General features: G+C 42.0%; 1 protein-coding gene across 1 annotated transcript in view; it reads left to right on the top strand.

Moving 5' to 3' along the window:
- Positions 1-736: 736 nt before the first annotated feature.
- Positions 737-15,386, top strand: part of myripb (myosin VIIA and Rab interacting protein b) — a 178,588-nt gene continuing 163,938 nt past the window's right edge. Inside the window, exon 1 of the mRNA XM_050056270.1 lies at positions 737-846. The gene's annotated coding sequence lies outside the window, so the exon portion shown is untranslated. The remainder of the gene's footprint in view (positions 847-15,386) is intronic.

The raw sequence follows: 15,386 nt of genomic DNA, 5'->3' as shown, positions 1-15,386 counted from the left end.
AGACCCGCTCTTTATGTAGAGACAAACTGTGTATTCTAAGGCAATGGTGTGCAACAATTCTTATTTTCAGGTGATTACACACAAAAGAAAACACACCTATTATATTATATTCCATTCCTGACAATATGTCCCCTAAATCGTGCACACTGGACCTTAAAATTAAAACAGCTCATATTATAGTGAGGTGATTAAACTGTCTGATTGCAGACATGAGAATCTGAAACATAGACGCTGGATTAATTGGGATGTTTTCATCTCTCTCTGAGGTTAATTGCACTGTGACTGGCTTTGTGAATGGAGCCAGCCAACAGAGCCTCCCCCTCTTCCTCCTCCACCCTCCTCCTCCTGGAGCAGCAGTGCCAAATTGGGAGCGCAGGGTGCCCAGGTGCCAGCAGAAAACAAAAATGGGATCATATATCAGATGAGCCGAGCACAGAGACACACTCAAACTATCTGTGATTCCCAACCCGCAGAGATTTCCCCTCCCTGCTCCATCCTTACACACCGCTCCGTGTCACCATGAACACAAGAAGACTCAAGGTTGGGTGCCAATCCCTCACCTCGCTCGCCGTGCGCCCTCCCCCCTCCTCCTCCTCCTCCTCCTTCCTCCGTGTAATACAAACCTCGTGATCACCCATTCAGTGGTGCCTGCGTCTGCTGCTTTGGGGGAAAAATAATAAGCCGACTAGCCGAGGGGGCAGGCAAGCCTAAAAGTATCCGGGAGACAGACAGGTGCCGCGGAAGTTTACACTCGCAGAGGCGCATCTCTCCGCGTCTTTTTATCATTATCTGGGATAACGCGAAAGAGACTGTAACTGGCGGTCATCCGGCACCCACTGATCCTGTGTAAGTGATTCTCCACATCAACTCACTGCGAATAGGTGACTGTTAGCGTGATGTGATGAGCAGGAATTAATGATTGAAGCATCGCTGTCAGACGTGTGTGCCTGATTTACAGGCTCGGCTGCACGCTCGCATACCTTGATGTGAAAGCGCACGTTTGTGTGAAATTGCAGTGATCACCTTTTTTTTCAGTGGCGTTTGCTGCAAGCTGCCTGCTGCACTGTCCATATATAGCTGACCATTTGTCACCGCAGGATTTCACACAGATGTTATCATGCAGTCAGCTGCTGTCTGAATGAAATGCATAGGTTTCTAATGAGGAAAGTGCGGCATTTTGTGTGTGTGTGTGTGAGGTGGATGTGATCAGGTAGTGCTGAGAAGAAACTAAAACCAGATTAAGGAGGTGCAAAATGTGACTCATCATGGCTTAATTAGCAGGAGCTATTAAAAACAAAGTCATGTTTTGTCTCATGGTTGCAGAAACAAGCTTTAACCCAAAGGAATGCAAGCTGAAAATCCAGATTTGGCAGCCTCTCCTGTGGCTGTGCAGGTGGCTGATCTGGGCTCGGTGCAGTTTATTTCTTGTTTTGCATCCTGGGTGACTGTCACCTGTTGACAACAACACTGGGGTTATCTTGGGGAGCTCTTAAGGTAGAAACCAGGAATACATTCACCCACGTGCCGGGTGAATCAGTTTGCTATTCTGAGCTTTTTCATTCAAGGACAAAAAAACCCCACAGCCAGATTTACAACCCATTCTTAGAGTTTGTGTTTGAGTAGTTCTCAACACTTTGTCACATGCACGGTGACTCAGATAGAAGATTCAATTAGCATCTGTTTATGATTTTAACACTTCAGGTCACAGTGTGTTTGTGTGCGAGTGTGCTTGTGTATGTGTGTGTGTTCACAGATCAGCTGCAGCATTCTCACCTTGCCAGCCTCTTCTCTTGCTCTGCACTGAGTGGTAATTGGCCAGGTAGTGATGGATGTGACACAGCAGGTGGATGTCAAACAGTGACAAATGATCAAGGGCTCTTCCTCATTGGGAGCCTCGGGGTGAGGATTTGAATGCTCCCACTGTTGGGTGTGTGTGTGTGTGTGTGTGTGTACAGTGTTTATTTGTGTCACACTAAGTTAAAAAGCCCACTGATGTTTTTTTGGCATGACCTGAGCTTCATTTAAAGTGGCAGCATTCTTATCGACAGTGTTGGCTTGGCAGTTTTCTAGGAGCATCGTCAGTTTGGGTTGTCACAGTACGAAAAGTGCAGGTGTCACTAATAACATTAATGCTGACTGTGTTCGATTCAGATGTGCCAGTGAGCCAGCTTGCAGCAGCTAAATGGAATTCAGCCATCAGTGATTTTATTACTTGCACCTGTGCCTCTGTGGGAAAAGGCCTGTTCCCCAAATTTCAGCAGGATAAATCATATAATTATCACGGGGGTAACGATCCAGTGATCTGGACTGATATATCAATTCAGTGATCAATGATCCAAATCATTGACGCAAACATTGATCCATATCATCCTAAGGATACACTTTCATTTTAAAAATCTGTTACTGTCAAACAGCACCAGGCAGATAATGGCGAGCAGCCAAGAGAAAGACGGTGAGGATAATATTATATCTTCAAAAACAGTTTTCAAAGCATGCATCAGATTTGTTAAAATGTACATTCTGTATTTTTGTTGGTTTGATGTCATTTGAAATGTCATTTGCACCATTTTTTATGAAAAGTAAGACTGAATGCTCCTGAACATGTCAAATGGTGTAACCATGAAAGAATGATACATATTAAATGTTTTATCCACCTACAGTAGATTTAAGTGTACTTAGAAAAAAAAATCTTTATTTCAAAAGCATTGAATTGAAATAAGATATTTTTGGAGTATTTCTATATTTAAATTTTAATGCATTTTGGCAATACTGAGCAGGACATTTCCTAAAAACACCCCTTTTTTTCTAAATAACGCGTGACAAATTATGTAAAATTTGTTAAAAAACACAGTGTTGCACTGCAAAAGTGGATTACATTTATTCCACATTTTACTCCACATTTATTTTCCTGTATAGAATCATATTTTTATGAAAAAATACCTGTTACACCAAATGACACTGGGTTGTGTCAATTGGTGGAACTGATATGTTTTCATAAAAATATGATACACTGCCTGACCATGTTCCTTCTACAGTCAAACACCATTGTTTGTTGAAGAAATTGACACTGAAAATCAAATATGACAGTCAACAAGGTTAAGTGAACTTGTTTTTTTCATGTTATTTCAGTTCAGAAAAAAAACAAACGTGACAACAGACAACATTTCTACTTAAATGAATTATTGGATTTTTAGGTATTTTAAAGCTACTGTACAAGTTCAGAAGTAGTTTTTTTTTATAATACATCTTTAATTAGCATCATAAACTACTGATATCTAACAAATTACTATCATAAACTGCTGATATCTAACAAATTACTATCATAAACTGCTGATATTTGACATAATTGCCTATAACAGAAAGGCTCTTAATAGGAGTCAAATGGTGTAACCGGTTACACCATTTGACATTTCATTTTAAAATCAAATTTGACAGGCATTACCATGGACACCTGTGTAAGTTAAGTTAAGTTTGTAAGTTAATTGTACATTTATTTTCAAATTTTAACCCTTTTAAATTTGGGTTAGGGTTAGGGTTTTTTATGGACACAAAAAAAAGTAGGGTCACTTCATTGACCCACATATGTTATTTTAAGAATCCTCACATCCCACTGACCACAAGTCTCTGTGATGCTAAATACTTCAATAATTAAAACAGTCCAATGTTAATATACAGTAGACTACATACAGTTTATGATACAGTTTAAATGGCCAAAAATGTGAATAATTGTGTTGCAGGACGATTTAAGGTGTGCCCCTAAATTTTCTGCTTGTGCTCCTAAAATGTTTCAGTTAGAGGCTACAGTGCTTCGACTAAAAAAAGTCAGTCTGGAGCCCTGAACTTGCTGCAAGTTAGTGGTTAATTGATCCAAGTCAGTAGGTACACTGAGCCATGTGGGGGTAACTTTACCAAAATACTTTTTAAGCAGAATTAAAACAATAGAATAGAAAGAACTTAATCCGAAAGATGTAGTTGTTTTTATTTAATTAATTTTGTCCAATTACTTTCCAAATTGATTTTGAGTGTTGGGGAAACCGGAGCATCCCGGAGAAAACCCAACTTAACATAGCACTCAGACGTTCATTCACTGAACGTCTGAGTGCTATGTCATCGCTGCACCATGCCATAGTGCTCAGACGATCAGTCACTGAACGTCAGAGGTCTATGGCATGGCTGCACCATGCCAGAAATTCACAGGTCAACTGGTGGAAGATCTTCTGCCACACATGGCTCCACTAATATGACACCATCCAGAGGATCGGGCTCCGAGGATGTTGCTGGTTTGCTCGGACAGGGATGCACAGATGATGTGAAGTTGTCATCTGGGAGTTGGGAAGGGATATTGTCGTCTGGGAGGTCGGAAGGCTGCCAGTCGTTTGGGTAAAGGGCTGGTGGTTCCTCTGCAGCCTCTGGGGCAACAGATACCCTTCCCAGGACTTTTTTTTTGATCCAGGATTTTACCCTCTGCTGCACTGGCTTTGTTGCCTTCTGAAGGAGCAGTTGAGTGTGTCTAAGATCTTGTCTCATACTGTAATTCTCCTTCTCTAATTTATTGACCTTGTTGACATAAACTTGTGTCCTGCTGAGATTGCTGAGGTCACTCTTGGTGACCTTTCGGTAAGAGCTGAACTTTCTATCAGCAGAAGCAATCTTCTCTCGCGGCTCGTCCTCAAGGTCCAGATCCAACTTCACTTCATGAGGCCTGTAATTGTGAAGGTAGCGCTTGCAAAGCTCAATGTACTTGGATTTTAATGACTTAAAATCTGACATTGAAGAGCTGCATGCCTCCAGATCTGCCTTGAAACGGTGCTGAGTGGATTCCAGTTCACGGATCTTTTGCTTCTGCTCAGTCACTTGTGCTGTTAAGTTCTTCTTTTGGCTCAGCAGGTATGTTTTGGCGTCCAATGCCTCCAGCAGCTCTGCGCCGGCTTTCTTTTGCCAAGTTTTTGACTCGTGCAATTCAGACTTTAATTTTGACTGGAGAGATGCGTGGCCTTTTGTCAGATCATTCAGTGAAGTCTCAGCAGTAGTTTTACTCTTTAGTGCTAACAGCCAGTCTTTCCATAACATTTCTTTGTCTTCACTCAAAGAAGCCAAGATCCCCTCCTGCGTCTGAATTATTGTGTCTTTTTCTCTGACAGCCTCCCGCAACTCATGTATTTCTGATGTCAAATCATTTTGATTACAAATGGTCCTCTTTAGCTCCCAATGTTGTTCCTTCAGCTCCCTGAGTTCATCTGTAATCCTAATGTTTTCTAACTTCTTTGCTGACAGTGCACGGCTAAAGCTCAGTTTTTGTTGGTGAAGCTTTTCCTCTAGACTAGCCAGTTGTAGATGATATTTAGTCCCCTCCATGAAATGGTTATATGTGAATTCTGTCATCTCAGCAACACGTATTTTGTCATCCTCTCTTTTCTTTTGCGCAGACTCTGCTTCCCACTTTGCCTGCTCCTTGGCTAACTTCCTTTCCCAGTCCGCATTCAGTCTAAGGAGATCAGACTCATGCTCCTTTTTCAGTGCAGCGACACTTTCGTGGCTTTCGTGGCTTTCGCTAACCTTCTTTTCCAGCCTCTCTATATCGTACTTGTATCGAATGTGCCATTGCCTGAGTTCTCTGTTGAGGTCCACTGTTTCGTTGAAAAGTTTTTTCTTTTCACGGTCACTTTGTTTTTGCATTGCTATGGGAGTTTTTGAATCTGCCTTGAGAGTCTCATTTTCTGCATGCATATCATGAATTTGTACTACCATTCTCGCATTAATTTCTATCAGCTTTGATAGTTGCGAGCGGAGGTATTCAGGATCCTCATCATTCTGTGCTGTGGATGGTGTCATTTTGAAGGTGCAGTAAGTATCTCCCGTTTGTGGTCGTCGTTTCTCCATCTTATGGAATGGTGCAACACTGAATGAAGTGTTGAGATGAAGTCCAGTGCCACCGAGAACTGGTAATTCACAATGTGGCATGGGGCTATTTATAAACTCTCCCCAGGCGTGATATTATGTCACAAAGGACATATTAAAGAATGACATCATATTTTGTTCTAGCTCCGCCCACAAGCCCACAGCAAATGGCCACCTTAGAATGCTAAGGTTCTATCTGCATTCTGAGTGGTTCTGAGACACTGAGTTTCAAAGTTTGTGCATTCCAAACAGCAAAGATGACATGTGGAACAGGTCTCTGTCATTCATGAAAATGACAGAGACCCTAAAGTTATTGTGAATGTAAAATAATAATGGGGTTNAGTTTGTGCATCCAAACAGCAAAGATGACATGTGGAACAGGTCTCTGTCATTCATGAAAATGACAGAGACCCTAAAGTTATTGTGAATGTAAAATAATAATGGGGTTTTTAGGGAGGGGTCAAATGTGGATAGAACCTCCAAATCCCAAGAATTCACTCTCTGCTCAGAATTATGAGGTTCTGTCTTGTAAAACATGACAAGAGACAATGACTTTCAAAGAGTACAAACAGTTTACTTATAATTTGTTTTAAAACAACATTAGTGTTGTCACAGAGCGTCTACATTCTTATTTAAAGAAGCATTGCAGGTTAAATGTCAGTGATAAATATTTTGTTCAGTGTAGAGGTCAGTTCGAGGCAGAAATGTGGTTGGTTATTAAACACATTATTCCAGGAACCATTAGTTTAGGTTTTCCTTGGGTTAGACAGCAATCAGCTACTGTAACACATCTAACCAGGACTGTACTGCACAGAGAGTGGGACTGGTAAAGTGTAAGGATGTTCCAGGTATTCCCTGTACTAAGGATGGCAGATTGGGTTAATTTTGTTAATTTTTAAGGAAAGAAAAATGCAAATGACATAAAACACAAGAGGCCTTTCCTTTTGGTCCGGTGCTCCACTGACTCAGTGAGCTTTGGTACCACTTTTTAAAGCCCTATCCCAGGGCTGCCAACTCTCACGCATGGGCCGTGAGACACACGCAGTGGAAACAAAGCTTGTATTTACTTGTATTTCACAGATAATAAACAATAAATTGCGAAGACAGTAAAGCCTCCACTAAAATAGCATTTTAAGACGTGTGTGTGATTTATCCTGGCTTCATATGAGCAGAGGAAATCTCCGCTCGTTGCTAGGCTAATGTATACCAAGTAAAATGTAATAGGCTGGTGCTAATTACGTTAGCATGTTGTATTTGAGAGACATCCCTATAAATCTATTATAAATTATCTTCTTCAGCTAATAAAATCTACCTTTTTCTTTTCTCTGGTTCGCTGCCCTATTCTTCAAGAGGACAGACTCTGACCTGGTGCTCCAGTGACAATGTCACTTTCAAGATCCTACGAATAACGTTAATTCCAATAGGAGCCTTCCCCCACTCCCCCCTCCCCTCACCGCTGCTCTCCTCACTACCCTGGCTGCTGCGCTGTGCAAGTGCACAGATGTCTCAGAGCGGTGGTGGTGCATTGGCAAAATAAATGTTTTGAAGGAGCAGCAGCGGCGGCAATAATTTAGCACGCTGCTGCTAAATGAATGTAGCGGAAACGCTGTATTTACCTCAAAATACATCAGCAGTGTGGAAATGTTTTAGATTTTGGAGATAATACGGGACAACAGACAGACAGAGCACATGTCTGTGTATAAACAATGCCAGAGATAAGGGCAGCTGTGGCTCAGAGGTAAAGTGAGTTGTCCACCAATTGGAAGATCAGCACTTTAAAACTGGGCTCCTCCAGTCCGTATATCGAAGTATCCTGGGCAAGATACTGAACCCCAAATGCTCCTGATGGCTATTCCATTGGGGTGCGAGCATGTGTGAATGGTTACTGGAGTAGCAGGGGGCACTGTGTATGTAGCCTCGGCCACCAGTGTGTGAATGCTTGTGTAAATGGGTGATGTGACATGCAGCATAAAAGCGCTGTTCTGTTTTGTCGGGAAACATAATTACTTAAACCAATGGTGAATTAGAAAAAGTATAAACAATACATCTACAATAATTTGTTGTGCTATGAGTTGAGGAAAACTACGCTAGCTGCTCGGCTAATTTTTTCAGTGTGAAGATTCATTTGGCAATACGAGATGTGGCTGATTTTTGCGCATTAGTACCTGTTATGGGTAACTATCAATACTCCTGCCACTACTCTATTACCAGTACTAGTGATGTCAGTACAGCTAATGACCGCTCACCATTGCCACTGGTTCTCCTCACACAGCAACTCAATTTCCCTGCGATGGCCATACTTTCTCCTGATTCTTGGCTGCTCCTGGTCTCTTAGACTCCTAGCAGGTTCATAATTGTATGGTTGTGGTCCGTCATGTGTACATGAATACACATTATTGACCTCTTATGTCTCCAAATGAGCTTTTTCATCCATATTTGCCATTGTTTAATTTGGCCTCTCTGCCCCTTGTTACGTCACATCCGGTTGGGCTTTTCTTGATACGAAAGTAAAAATCCTCATAAAAACGACTCTAAGTGTCACTATGTTTTATATTTAGGTATATTTCTTTTCAAATCTAGTGTCTATATCATTTTCCTGCAAACTGATTCACTGGGGGCTTTAACCTGCAAGTTGCTCTTTAAGATAATAATGGATAACTAGCAAAAAACACTTGACATGTCCATGAACATTATTGAGATGACTTTAACAGTTTTGTTAAATGATCTTGCTGTTAATCCATGTTACCTTTACTTTCCGTTTCTTTCTTGTGTGTCTTTTTGTATCAGTCTGCGTCCCCTGTCAGAGGTTTTTGTGGGCTCATGAACGCAGCGCAGACAGAAATCTTCTTTTTTCCTTAAGCAGCAGTTTGTGGAGTTTTGAGACACGGAGTGCATAATTGACCCCTCTCTATGCCCCTCCCCTTTGTCATATTCCGTTAAGCTGTGGTAAAGAGTAAGCATGGAGCCCACACTGTAACAAACTGCACTCCCTGAAGAAATATCATCATATTTTTGTTAAAATGAAACGGTGATTCCAGAGAGAAGCAGACAGAGGGATCTACAGTCTGTGTTTGAAGGATATATCCAGGATGTCAAACTGACTCAGCAGCAACAACAGGTTAAAAAGACAAAGATAGTTAGAAGCTAAAGCCAAACTATAGGCTACAGATCACAGTGTAAAAGTGAACCACCACATCACTGCTGATCGCCATACAAGACAATGAATATAAAGGGAGACTTTGCTGATATTGAACCAGCTGTGTGGCATCACAGTGTGTGCAGATGCCTGATCTCAGACAGGCAGCGAGCTCTGGTGGAATTCAAGCATACTGTATCTGCACATACTGTGATGACACACAGCTGGTTCAATATCAGCAAAGTTTCCCTGCTTCCCTTCGCTGGTTCCTGTACAGCAGGGTAGTTTCCCTGCTTCCCTTCGCTGGTTCCTGTACAGCAGGGTCGGTCTTTGTTTCACTGTTATAATCATTAAAAAGCAAAAGCAGCATGTGTATACATTCAGTGGGCTATATCTTCAGTAGCTAGCTAGCTAACCCTAAACTTTTCAGGGTTTGATTTTGGTTTTGGAACAGGGAGGAAACGTATATCTTTTTCCAGCCTCTCCAGGTAATGAGTATCATTAATACACGACGTGCCCCAGACACAACATTTAGCCAGAATATGAAGGAAATCTGAAACGATTGCATCAGAGTCAATGGAGCAGTCTGTTGTTGGATCTGGTCTGAGCTGGCTGATGTTACACTATGATTGGCCTGTCTGCGTTCGAGGGGCAGGACTTAGCGAAGGGTGAATTGATCAGTCTATTAAATCAGAGCTGATTAGCGAAGGGTGAATTGATCAGTCTATTAAATCAGAGCTGATTAAAACAGATTGATGGATGAGACAAGCAGCTATTTGTGAGCGAAAGCAAACTGTAGACCCAGTGGATTGAAAGTTGAATTTCACTTCACTGCGCCGGGCATTCTGCTGCTCTATCTGTGAATAACTGAGTGGTATATATATTCCATTGATGCACCTAATGAATGGTCCAGCTCCAAAAATAGAAAATCAGAAAGTGGCCGCAGATGTTTTAATTGTGGCGGCCCGCCACAATTAAATGAATTAATTGGAAACCCTGAAAGAAGTGATTACAATGCACATCATCTATTGCATTTAATGCTGACGTTGCCTTATAAAGGCAATATTGGCCAACATTCTGCATAGTATGCAATTTCTTAAGCATTTCCAATAACCAATTCATTTGCAGATGCTTATGGCATTTGAAACCACTTACACTTCTCTTCCCTTTAGGATGTTATGCATGAATGATGTATCTTGGTTTATTGGTGTTATGAAATTCACCCAGATCACACTAAGCGCTGTGCTTCTCACTTTACAGCTTGTCAGATGGTGGAGCAGTTGGAGGAATATGAATCTAAATTCATATGCTGAAAGCTGAGCTAAAGTCCACTTTCCTTGTTGTCTCTCTTTTCTCTCTGATGACTCCTCCTCGTGTCATTTTGACTGATGCTGGTCACATCTGGGGTTGCAGAAACACCTTGACCACCTATGTTTGTGCTGTCAGGTGGAAGTAGACAAATGACCAGAGGGACAAAGAAAGGCCATCACACGCCACAACAGAGCTCAGGTTTTAAAGGTGTTACACCAAGCTCTTTGCAAATATTTTCAAACACAGTGTGGGTCAGTCCGCAGCACCTGTTTCCTCATCATCAATGCACCACAGACTCTCTAATACAGAATACTTTAAATGGCTGAAAATGCAGATCTACAGAGTCAGCACACTGTATTCACCCCCAGTCCAAATAGTCATTTCAGTGAAGTCGTTCTCAATCTCCTTCCCTCTGGCTGTGACGAAACGCTGATCCAATGGAGAGTGTCTAAAACAAGCAGTTCATTTAGCGCTTGGCTGCACCTGCCCTTTTAGCGCTCCGACTGGGCCCTGTCCTCAGTTTGCCCATCCTCTGCCGACTCTCTGAGGTGACAGACGGCAACAGAGCCAAGTGCTCCGCAGCACGGTGTTGGATGTGGTGTTTTCTGGATGTGTTTGAGTGTATTTGGGATGATTTAGTGTCAGTCTGACGTGGTTGATTGATGCACATGGTGAGTCCTTTGGGGAAAATACAGGTTCCTGTTCATTCTCTGGAGAGATGCATTAGTATGACCTATTTTTCCACTGAAGCCATTCTCGCCCCCCTCTCTCTCCGAGCACCGAGAGTGTCAGTCTGAACTCCTGTAATCTGACAGTATTACACTGGTACACTTCACTGTGGTGCCAGTCAAAATGGGACAGAAATGAGTGACCAAAACTATATTTGTATAGTTTGTAACAATTGTTAGTTGTGTTTCAAGTCAGTAACAGTAAACCATATGTATTCAAAACAGATTCACATACGGATTATTCAAAAGTTTCAATGGATAAAATAATAAGCTGCAAAGGAGCATTTTACAAGACTTGCTTCCAATGATCTGGCTGATTAATACTTACAGTTGCCAGCTATAGATTTACAAAGCAAATCTGCATCATTTAAATCCCCAATAATTCCCTGGATGCAGCTCTGAGAAGAAGATAATCTGACACACCAGATTCTCATGGGATAAAATGAGCTGTTGCAGACTTGAGTGCCAGTCTACAGAAAATAAAGGTATAACAAATAAAGAGTATGTTGAGTTTCAACATTAGAAATGTGTTAAATATGTGTGAATAAAAAATGAGGCTCTGACTACAATATTGTAGGTTGCAGAGAACTTAAGTGAGATGAAGAAAATGAAAAGAAAGCACATGACAGTACACCTAAATGTGTGTGTCTGGGATCATCTTACAATACAATTCATGTCTGGATTATCTTATATTTCTGCAATCATGGTATTTGCAGCGGACATTTCATGAAATGATGATATTCTATTCACAGATGTACATAATATAGTGTGCAAGTTTTGGATGGTACATCGCCCCAAACGTTCAGTCCAGACGCAGGAAATGGTTTAACCTATATGTAGCGAGTTGGCAGCCTGGTCTCACCCCAGGGTGTCAGAATACACTGCTTTAGCACTCCTTAGCATCTGTATGAGACGTACTGGGCTTTTTACTAGGGCTGAGCGATATGGATAAAAATTTATATCTCAGTATTTTCAAGCTGACTGGCGATACACAATATATATCAGGGTATTTCCTACGAAATGGGCTACATGTTTCAGTTGCAAGTCAAAGCCACATTTGAGACATCACATGCACTTACTGTAAAAACAGACTGTGATCAAAATAAAATGCAAAGACAGGGATGTTATTCTTTTTTTCAAAATAAACAGCGGCGCAACATGTAAATGAAAAACTATATAAAAAAATAGGACTCTACGTTAACTTTTTGCACACAGCACTGGAGCTACAGAGGTTTAAAGGTTTGCAGCACAGGACACAAAACTAACATAAGTATAGAGGTATCAAGTCGGCCTAAATCCATTGTAGTTTGGAAAAATTAAGCATCTTTGCAGGGGGAGTTTAATAGCTGTTTCCCATGGCCTCTTAAATAAATGTAGTGCTGGAAAATGATTTAAATATTTTCATTTATTAAGCTATTACTCTTATTTATGCACAGAGCATCAACTGAGAAGCTGAGGGAGGGAAGGGGCGAGTGAGCGAGCTCTTTGTCTGCGTTATATACGTCTTGTACATGAAACAACTGTTATCGCTGCATTTTTAAAAATAGATCTGTCGCCTTCATCCAGGCCCTGTCGCAGTGTCACACATTAGACTACAACTACCAAGAAGAACAGAGACACACTGATCCACCTCACACACAAACTAGCAGCGCAGTGCTGGATTTCACGTGGGCTGCGGTAATTTCATTCATCTCACAGACTGATTTAGCATAGCATGTGCAACATATAGACTGATGTCGCACTGCAGACTAATTAACAGACAGATTAAACAGAAGAGCAGCTCTGTGTCTCTCTGAGTGTTGCTGGAGAACTTGTGAATGAGTGAGTCGGGTGGGAGCTCTGCAGAGAGTGTGAGAGAGGAGAGATGCACACTGGTGTGCATTATGTAACGCAACTTGACCCTATATCGATATAAACAGTGTTGTCTAAATGTATATCTTGCTTGATACATTATACATAGTCGTTATATTGCCCAGCCCTACTTTTAACCAACTCCCTTTTGTGTCATTATTAGACTTTTGGAGCAATGGACAAAATATAAAGAGCACAAAAGTCCACTGAGGGTGAGTGGGAGGCCAACAAGCACAGGACTTTGACTCAGGAGACCAGTGTTTGTGTCCTGTGCGAAACTAAGAGTCAACTTGAGTTATTTTGGGAGGAGTCGTCAGTCAGTAGTTAGTCGTGTGAGCCTTTAATGACGTCAGCCACCTTTTCCTAACCCTAGCCATGTTGGTTTTTTGCCTAAACCCAACTGCCGCCTCTGTCTTAGCCAGGGGAGTTGACTCACGAGACTCACCACTGACCCCTTCTGGGTTAAAATCCGCCAACTTCTTTTGCATTAAGATACAATGCAAAGGCGTCTTCTTCCCAAGCATCAACATATAATAAGTTGGGATGAGACCACGTTGCAGCTGAGGTGGAAAGTAAGAGTGTGAGATATGGGTGGTGGGGGGTGTTCACGCAGACTGGAGACCTGAGTTTGCCTCCTATTACAGACCTGCAACTGACATTTACATTACAGTGCCGTTACCTTGATCTTTCCCTTACCTTTACCAAGTGTTGTTGTTGCCTAATATTAACCATGCTTTAATCATGTTTTATTTGCCAAAGCAACTACCTTTCCCTAAACATTACTACGCTGTTGTTGTCATGCACAGATATTGCAGACATTGCAGTGAGAATTTTAATAATGTTGGCACTGAACATAATGTTGCAGAATCATCTGATGTTGACTTTCTCGTCTGGCGATAGGGTTGGATAAATTGTATGTGCTCAGACACAATTAAATTGTGCTGATCAGAGACTGTGCGATCAGCAGGAGTGCAATAATTCAGAGCATAGTTTCTGGTTAAAACACACAGTCTAGTAGCTGTTGGTTAAACAGACAGCCTGAGAGTCTCTGAGGGGTAAATGTGTGCAGCTCACTTCTCCGTCAGCTTACCAAGATGGTGTTCACTTGAGCCCACACCGTGTCTTGTCTGCGACGGCTGAACAAAACCAGTGAAGCGTCGAACCACTGAGGCAGTCTCCAATCAGTGTCACTTAAGCAGGGTTTGTCTGTTGGAATAGCCCACTTTCTCTTCCACTGTGTGCAGACTGATAGCTCATCTGTGCTATTGTTGAGAGTGTGTTAGTGTTGCTGCAGGGTGGCTACACTGCTCCATGGAAGAAGCATAGATTTGATTGCACATGCTTGTGTGTGTGTGTGTGCAGTCATATGTGCATGTTTGTGTGTGTTTTGTGGCAAATTGTCACAAGTGAAAATGGATTGGCTGTGTGTGTGTGTGTGTGTGTGTGTACGGTTGCTGCCCTCAAGTATGTGCGTCACTGAAGCTTCAGAGGCAGACACTCTCACAGACATAAGTGATGCTCCATCGCCGTCCTTGACACCACTCACTATAAAAAGAAGCCCTGAATAATTGCCTTCCCTTGTGGCTATACAATGATGGCCATACAGTAATGGTGCATTTATCTCCTCTGTACATTAGGAGAGAAACAGGGACAGAAGGCAAAAATGTGAGACTAGCCCATGGCTGGTGGTGTTGAGATATGTTACAGAGCAACTAGGCTGATTTTCCACCTGCTAATTTTAGTTGTGAAAGGGCTGAGAAGTTGTGAATGTGGGTTCTTCGCAAGAAATAAGCAGTGACGTAGTAATTTTTCTGGATTATTGCAGAAATGTCAACCTTATATTAGCTGATATATTGCTGCAGTTTCCAGTCAGAACAACAATCAGAAGACAGAAGAACCTGAGACCAACATAGTGAATCCTCAGGTGTGAAAAAGATATGCTCCCATTGCTTCCATGACTCTCAACAGTAGGCCAAATTTTATTTGGCATTGTAAGAGTGATAGACATGATACTGCGTTATATTTAAGACAATCCTTCCATTTAAAATTTGTGTATATTTGTGTTAATACTATTCAAAATCAAACAAGGTATGGTTATGATAGAATTTTAGGACAATGGGCCCCAGTATCCCCTGCCTGACAATATCTCCAGGGACTGGGGATTGGAGACTGGGGATATTGTCGAGCGTTGGAAGGAGCACTTTGGGGAACTCCTGAACCTGGCCATCTCGTCCTCTATGGAGGAGGCAGAGCCTAAAGACACAGGGGAACTTTCGTCCATATGTCTAGCAGAGGTCGCTGAGGTAGTAAAAGCTCCCTAGTGTCAAGGCATCAGGTGTGGATGAGATTCCCCCTGAGATGCTGAAGGCTCTGGACATTGTTGGGCTGTCTTGGCTGACATGCCTTTTCTGTGTAGTGTGGAGAATGGGTACGGTGCCTGTGGAGTGGCAGACCAGGGTGGT

This window comes from Epinephelus moara, chromosome 11, assembly GCF_006386435.1.
Source record: "Epinephelus moara isolate mb chromosome 11, YSFRI_EMoa_1.0, whole genome shotgun sequence".
In the NCBI taxonomy this organism is placed as follows: domain Eukaryota; kingdom Metazoa; phylum Chordata; class Actinopteri; order Perciformes; family Serranidae; genus Epinephelus; species Epinephelus moara.
Note: the sequence above shows the minus strand (reverse complement) of the source record. Positions and strands in the feature narration are given on the sequence as shown.